The following is a 7849-nucleotide window of genomic DNA, read 5'->3' on the forward strand; positions in this document are numbered from 1 at the left end:
TATAAATTGAACAATGATAATCAAAAATTTCTAACAAAAATTAGACGAAATAATATGTAAAAAGAGGTACCAAATAGTAAATATAGATTAATTATATTAAATAATGAAATATTTCATAAATTAAGGGTATTTTAGGTAGTTTGGGATGTGTATTAAGTATAATACTGAAATGAAAAACTTGATATGTGGTGTATTAAGTAAGGGGTGTGTATTAAGATATTAGGGGTGTGTATTTAAAATTTCTCTAAAAGAAATTTAGTTCCTTAAGAAAAAATAGTTATTAATTAAAACAAACAATGAAACCCAGTACCATTTGGTGTAGTGACATAATTTTTTTCTTTTAGTAAGTGAAAAGATTATGAGTTCGACTCACACAATTTGTAATTTACTTAATAAAAAAAAACAATCAATGAAAAGAATGAAATTTATTAGATAAAGAAGGAATAGGACAAGATGCGTTGGGTTGCCGATTTGAGAGAAAGTTGTTTTGCTGACTTAGAGTCCCTCTCGCTTTATTTCAAAATTCAAACCATGTTTGGGGATCTGATTTCCTCTCGGTTATGTACAGAAAAAGTGAGAGAGAGAGAGATGAGAGCCCCAATTCTAATTGTTTGTCGGATCCTCAGTAATTTGATGGAGGATTGGAGATCGTCGTTGCTCGGGATCGTTTCTCGATCATTCTCAATTCCATGTAAGAAGTGGCTCTCTCTGTTCCTTGTCAATTTGTGTTTCGTGAATTTGAGCATGGAATTACAATCCAATTAGGGGGTGCTCTCTCTGTTGTTTGTTTTGCCTTAGATCTACAATCAGATAATTGTTTTCCGAGAATTAGTTTTGGTTGTGGCCTTGAAAAAAGAGAGGGGTTTGTTGCCTCGCTTGTTTCACTATCACATAAAGAGAAGGGTTTACCCTTTGATCTGTTGTTTGCGACCTCAAATTGTCATTGCCTTTTCGATGCCCATCTGTTGCAATGTCCTAAGAATTTACCTGAGATTGTTCCCTTTTAAGTTCATGCATGTTAAATGTTGCTGAAGGGCTTTCTAATCTAGAATGTTGAGTTGGTCATAAACTTGCGTCTTGTCTTTCCTTGAATTTATATGAATGTGAGCATGAAATTACAATTAAAATATTGGTGCTCCCTCTTTTTGTGGGGTTGAAGTACCAGTTTTCATGATTGGTATTCCCTCTGCATGAGAATTGGTGGTGTCCACTTCATGATTACTATGTTTCCTTTGATTTATGAGTTGTCTTCGATTAATTGGTGGTACCCAGTTCATGATTATGTTGTCTAAGAGATTATTATTGTGGCCTTGAAAGTAACAATTGATCCCTAAAGAAAGGGTATTAAGAGAGATTGTTGGAAAGAGAGATTATTGTTGCATTTCAAAGTTCATGATTTTGCACTTTGATTTATGAGTTGCCTTTGGTTAATTGGAAAAAGAGATAGTTGTTGCCTTTCAAAGTTCATGATTAGCGAATCTTACCTAAGTATTTGTTATCTGAGCTCGCAAATTTCTAATGCAATGAGCTCGTAAAGAGAGATTGTCGTTGCCTCTTAATCTCTTAAAGTATAATTCTGCACTTTGAAACTTGAGTTAGTTGAACCATTCAAGGCTAATATTTTTGTAAAGAATTGAGACACCCATTTCCCCACACCATAGTAGGTAAATTCTCAACGTTTTTCAGTTTATTTTTTCTTTTTCCATCAATGAAATGCCCAAAAGTTAAGGTTTCTGTAAAGAATTGAATATTACATCTTCTCGATTTTGACTCTAGCATTCAATTTTTTCTTTTTGCAGATGAATTGGAAATGAGAAAATTGGTATTCATGGTGGTTAGATTCGTGTTTGAGATAATGATTCTCTTGTCCGTTGTCCCCAATAGTCCTCTAAGATGTAAGAATGGTTTACCATTTGAAAAGTTCACTTGGTAGTTGTACATATGTCAACCTTTTGATTTGTCGCTGCTTATACAATCAAAGTAATGAGCTATGACCAAGCTAGAAAGAGATATTAAAATTGTCATGGCCTTTTCAATGCCCATATGTTGCCATTTCCAAAGAATTTACCTGAGATTGTTCCCTTTTAAGTTGTGGTATTGCATGGCTTTTTAATATGGAATGATGTATTTTTTATTATATTCATCTGTCTACTTTGGGCAGTTCATGAATTTGCGTCTTGTCTTTGCTTGAATCTTTATGAATATGAGCATGAAATTACAATCAAAATATTGGTGCTCTTTCTTTTCTTGGGATTGAAGTACCAGTTTGAAGATTGACGCTCCCTCTTTTTTAAGGGTTGAAGTACCAGTTTTCAAGATTGGTATTCTCTCTGCCTTGATTCTCTGGTGTTGCCCTGAATGGCCCGATATATTACCAAAGAATTACTTCAAATTGTTGCCTGAGAATTGGGGGTGCCCAGTTCATGATTATGTTGCCTGAGCAGTTATTGTTGCCCATCAAAGTTCATGATTCTGCACTTTGAAACTTGAGGCTACACTTACAATCTTTTACTTACATGTCTTCTGCCTTGATTCTCTAGTGTTGGCCCGATATTATGACCTAGTAATTGTTGCATGAGAATCGGTGGTGCCCAGTTCATGATTTTGTTGCCTTCGATTAACATGTTACCTTCTATTCTATTTGAGTTGCCTTAAATTAGTATGTTGTCTTCGATTACTATAGTTTCTTCGATTTATGAGTTGCCTTCGATTGACTGGTGATACCCAGTTCATGATCTGTTGCCTGAGAGATTATTGTTGCCTTGATGTAATGATTGATCCCTAAAAAAAGGGTATAAAGAGAGATTGTTGGAATGAGAGATTATTGTTGCCTCTAATATTGTTACCTTTGAGATTGTTGCCTTTCAAAGTTCCTGATTGGCGAATCTGACCTGAGTATTGGTCATTTGAGCCGCATATTCTAATGCAGTGAGCTCGCAAAGAGTGGTTTTTGTTGTTTTTCAAAGTTCATTATTCTGCTCTGTATTAATATATGTTATCTTGTATTATTTTATTCTATTGTCTCGGATAGAGATTATTGTTGCCTTGAAAAGAGAGCGAGAGTTTGCTGCCTTGCTCGTTTCAGTCATCTCACATAAATGTGTTACCGTTTAAAGGGTCTAATATATTTTTGCCATTTATTTCATGTTTTGCAAATCATTCAGACCATGGTGGCCTTGATCCCTCATTTTCGGATATGTTGCCTTGTCCCAAGAATTAAATTGTTAACATTTTGCAAATTCGAAACTGTCTTTGGTATCAAACCATTCATGAATTTGCGGTTGTCTTTGCTTGAATCTATATGAATCTGAGCATGAAATTACAATCAAAATAATGGTGTTAATTTCATCTTTTCCTGGCGTTGAAGTACCAGATTTGAAGATTGGTGCTCCCTCTTTTTTAGGGGTTGAAGTACCAATTTGAAGATCTGTGTTCCCTCCTTATTTTTTTTTCTTGTTGTCTGCTACAACATATGTCTCTCTCCTTGTGAATGTGCCTTGGCTAGACATCACTGAACGCCTTCATTATGGAAATACAATTATCAAAAAGGTTCTCTTGGATTCCAAGTTCATGATTCTGCACCTGGAATCTTGAATTGGTATGGAAAGAGAGAACTCATTGAGGCTGCACTTACATGTTTTTATTTGCATGTCTTCTTCTTTGATTCTCTGGTGTTGCCTTCATATTTTCACCAATAATTGTCGCATGAAAATTGGTGGGGCCCGGTTCATAATTTTGTTGCCTTTGATTAATATGTTACCTTCTATTCTAATTGAGTTGCCTTGGATTAATATGTTGCCTTCAATTACTGTGTACCCTTCGATTACTATGTTTCCTTCGATTCATGAGTTGCCTTTGATTAATATGTTGTCTATGATTTATGAGTTGCCTTCAATTAACTGGCGAGGCCCAGTTCATGATTCTGTTGCCTTGAAAGTTTATGCTCTTACTATTAAAAATAACAATTGATTGCTAAAAAATAGGTTATTAAGAGATTGTTGGAAAAAGAGATTATTGTTACTTCGAAGATTGTTGCCTTTCAAAGTCCCTGATTGTTGAATTTGACCTGAGTATTTGGTCATGAACTCTCAAATTTCTGATGCAGTAGCAAAGAGAGATTATTGTTTCCTTTCAAAGTTCATGATTAGCGAATTTGATTTGAGTATTAGTCATTTGAGCTTCCAAATTTTTAATGTAGTGAGCTTTAGCAAAGAGAGATATTGTTGCTTTTCAAAAGTTCATGATTCTGCACTTTGATTTATGAGTTGCCTTCGGTTATTTGGTGGTGTCTCTTTCATGATTCGGTTGCGGTGTTGCCTAAGAGATTATTATTGTTGCCTTGAAAGTTCATGCTCTTATTGTTAGAAAGTAACAATTGATCTCTTAAAAAAGGGTATCAAGAGAGATTGTTGGAAAGAAAGATTATTGTTGCCTCTAAGATTTTTGCCTTTCAAAGTTTGTGATTATCGAATGTGACCTAAGTATTGGTCATTTGAGCTTGCAAATTTCTGATGCAGTTGGCTAGCAAAGATAGATTATTGTTGCCCATTTAAGTTCATGATTCTGCATTTTGAAACTTGAGTCAGTATTGAACCATTCAAGGGCTGGCTTTCCAACGAGAACTCATTGAGGCTATAGCCTCTGAGATTGTTGCCTTGTAATTCTCTAAGATCTCCTTTATTGCCAACTAAGTTTGATAACAAATGCAATTTTCTCAGGTTTATACATAGTTCTCATTTCCGTTTTGTAAATGATTAATTATATCTTTTAGAATCTGCAGAAATGCATTTTCTTTGTTTGAAAATGCTACAGTACTAGGCTTCATAAGCTTTGAAGACCCCTTTGTGCATGCTGCACAAGCCTTTCTTGATGATTTGAGTTCGCTAGAAGATCTGCTTCATGCTTTAATATTTAGCTGTTGGCTTTTTGTTTGAGCTCGTTTGAGCTCCGTTTGTAACCCAAAAAAAATGCTACAGTACTAAAAGACTGATACAAAAGATGCTTTGTGTGGGGAATTGCTCCAAAATACCAGTATATGGCACAATCATGTGCGTTGATCATGCACCTAGTTCACAAATATGATTTTGTTGTTACCCACATTGTCGATGCAGTTGCTGGTGTTGAGAAGAAGTATGCAGATGAGAGCCTAGCTAATTTTCTTATCAGAGAGATTGGGAGGACAAATCCAAAAGAGTACATCAAGGATACAATTGAGGCTGAAAAAGATTAATTACAAAAGACCCCCAGAATTATGGGGTCACTTTCATTTTGGTATCTAATTATTAAAATCTTGCGTTTACATGCCCGAAGTTCTCCCCATTAGACAAGTTAATACTTCCGTCAGTTACCTGTCAGTTTGGGGCGTTTTCTGCTAACGTGGCTTGCCTAGGACCCAAACAGCTGTTAGTTTCTAGGTGGAATTGAGGGATATTTTAGTCTAACTCTATTTTACTCTGCCTAAAAAGGCAGTAAAAGGTGGAGGCAGAATTACGCAACTGAAACGATTTGTGATTTCTATCGCTGATTACCCCTGATCCACAACTGAAACAATGCCGGATTAAGCAACTCTAGGTTTGAGTGGGTACTCCGATTTGTGATTTCCATGGCTTCGCACAACTAGAATAGGCCTCCCCATAGCCCCTCTACTGTAAGCCCTAACTTCTTTTGTATGAAATTACGTTTTTGTGATGAAGTAGACGAAGCCCTAATTTGGGGTTGTGAGAAATTGGGGGGAATGATAGGAAGTGAAGGATGATAGTGATTGTGTGTTTGATTTTACTTGGGTGGTTATGGGTTTTGTTATATGCGGCACGAATCAGTGTAGAAAATGAGGAAACGGGTTTTTCATCTTGGGTTGTGGGGTTTGTTTGTTTGGTCACATTTGTGATTGTATTTCATTTCTTTCAAAGCTGAGAAAGAGAGTGGTTTTCCATTTGTTTGTGTTGGGATTGATGGTTTGCATTGACAAAGTGACATACTGAGCTGCACTAAATCATCTGTGTTAATGTTAATTTTGGTTTTGAAGAAGAAGATTGGTGTTCACGAGGTTCATTGGACAAGAAGAGGAAGTTAACAAGAAAAACAGACAGCCAGAGTAGCATGGGGCGACCACGGCTGCCATTTAAGTAAAATAGAGTAATTTAGAGTTAGACCAAAATATCCCTCAATTCCACTTGGAAACTGACAGTTGTGGGTCCTAAGCAAGCCATGTCAGCAGAAAACGCCTCAAATTGACGAGGTAACTGACGGAAGTATTAACTTGTCTAACGGGGAGAACTTCGGGTATGTAAATGTAAGATTTTAATAATTAGGTACCAAAATAAGAGTGACCCCATAGTTTAGGGAGTCTTTTGTAATTAATCCGGCTGAAAATGTACCTCTTTTGGTGGAACTTTCTGATCGGTTACCAAAGTTGATGTCTGTAAATATTGGTCTTCTTGTCCCACATTTTGGTGGGGAATCTTATAAAATAAGAAATGCTCTTGTTGGGGTCTTGGGAAAGTTGGTCGCAAAGGCTTTCAAAGATGCTGAGGGTGAAGTCGATTCTAAATCTGTTCGTATTCGAACCAAGCAAGCCATGTTGGAAATTTTGCTTGAGCGGTGTCCAGATGTATCAGCTTATACCCGGAGTCGGGTTCTTCAAATTTGGGCTGAACTATGTGATGAACTTTGTGTTTCAATTGGGTTGTGGAATGAGCTGGCTGAAGTTGCTGCTGGGAGGTTAGAGGATAAGAGTGCAATGGTCAGAAAATCAGCGCTAAAACTACTTATCACGATGTTGCAGCACAACCCATTTGGCCCACAACTTCGAATAGCTTATTTGAAGCAACCCTACAGCAGTACAAGAAGAAGCTGAAAGAGCTTGAACCAGAGACTCCCTCAGAAAATGATATGAACAGATTACCATCTTTCAATAATACATCGGGGAATAATGAGGTTGATGACGTAACTGCAGGGTTGACTATGGTGCAGCAGGATAGCTTACCTGATAGTTACTTGCCTGAGATGGAAGAAGATCTAGTTCAGAAAGACGGGTCTGTCCCAGATGTTGTGAACTTAGAACAGACCAGGGCTTTGGTAGCTTCACTTGAGGCTGGACTGAGATTTTCAAAGTTTATATCTGCTACAATTCCAACACTTGCTCAGATGATGGCATCATCTTCTGCCACTGACGTTGAGAACACAATAAATTTGTTAATGAGATGCCGGCTGTTTCATATTGATTCCTCAGAAGCATGTCTTCATAAGATGTTGCCACTGGTACGTATTGCTCATGCCCTAGGAAATGCTTTATAATTTCAATTCCGTCAAGAACTTTTCTTCTCTGTTAATTCTTGAGCACCTGGTCTGGGCATGATTTTTCTGTTTGTACATGTTGCTTATAATGTCCTAAATGTGTCTTGGCTTTTGTAGGTATTTTCTCAGGACAAATCCATCTATGAAGCTGTGGAAAATGACTTCATTACAATTTACATAAAGAAAAACCCCGTAGAAACGGCCAAGAATCTTATAAATCTTGCGATAGAATCAGATATTGGAGATCTAGCTGCCCTTGGGTATATAGTTGGTGCCTTGGTGTCCAAAGGCAACATATCCAGTGCTGCGAGTGATTACTTTAAATCTATGAAATTTGTTTGAAGATATTTCCTTTGCATGCCAAAAGCAACAAGAATCTCTGTATGGTTTTCAGCTTTCAAAAGTGAGGGTACACTGTAGATATAAAGTCAACTCTAAAGTTGAGGCAATTGTCCATTTCTGGGAAAGTGAACAAGTGCATATTGAAAAGATAATGAGCAACCATGATATTGATTTTAGAATACGATTTATGTTTCTTTTTGGTATATTTGGT

At 36.7% G+C, this 7849-nt stretch overlaps 1 pseudogene; it reads left to right on the forward strand.

Moving 5' to 3' along the window:
• The window catches only part of LOC101312658, a 10456-nt pseudogene that overhangs the window by 804 nt on the left and 1803 nt on the right, over positions 1-7849 (forward strand).

The sequence above is a fragment of the Fragaria vesca genome, linkage group LG6 (assembly GCF_000184155.1).
Source record: "Fragaria vesca subsp. vesca linkage group LG6, FraVesHawaii_1.0, whole genome shotgun sequence".
Classification (NCBI taxonomy): domain Eukaryota; kingdom Viridiplantae; phylum Streptophyta; class Magnoliopsida; order Rosales; family Rosaceae; genus Fragaria; species Fragaria vesca.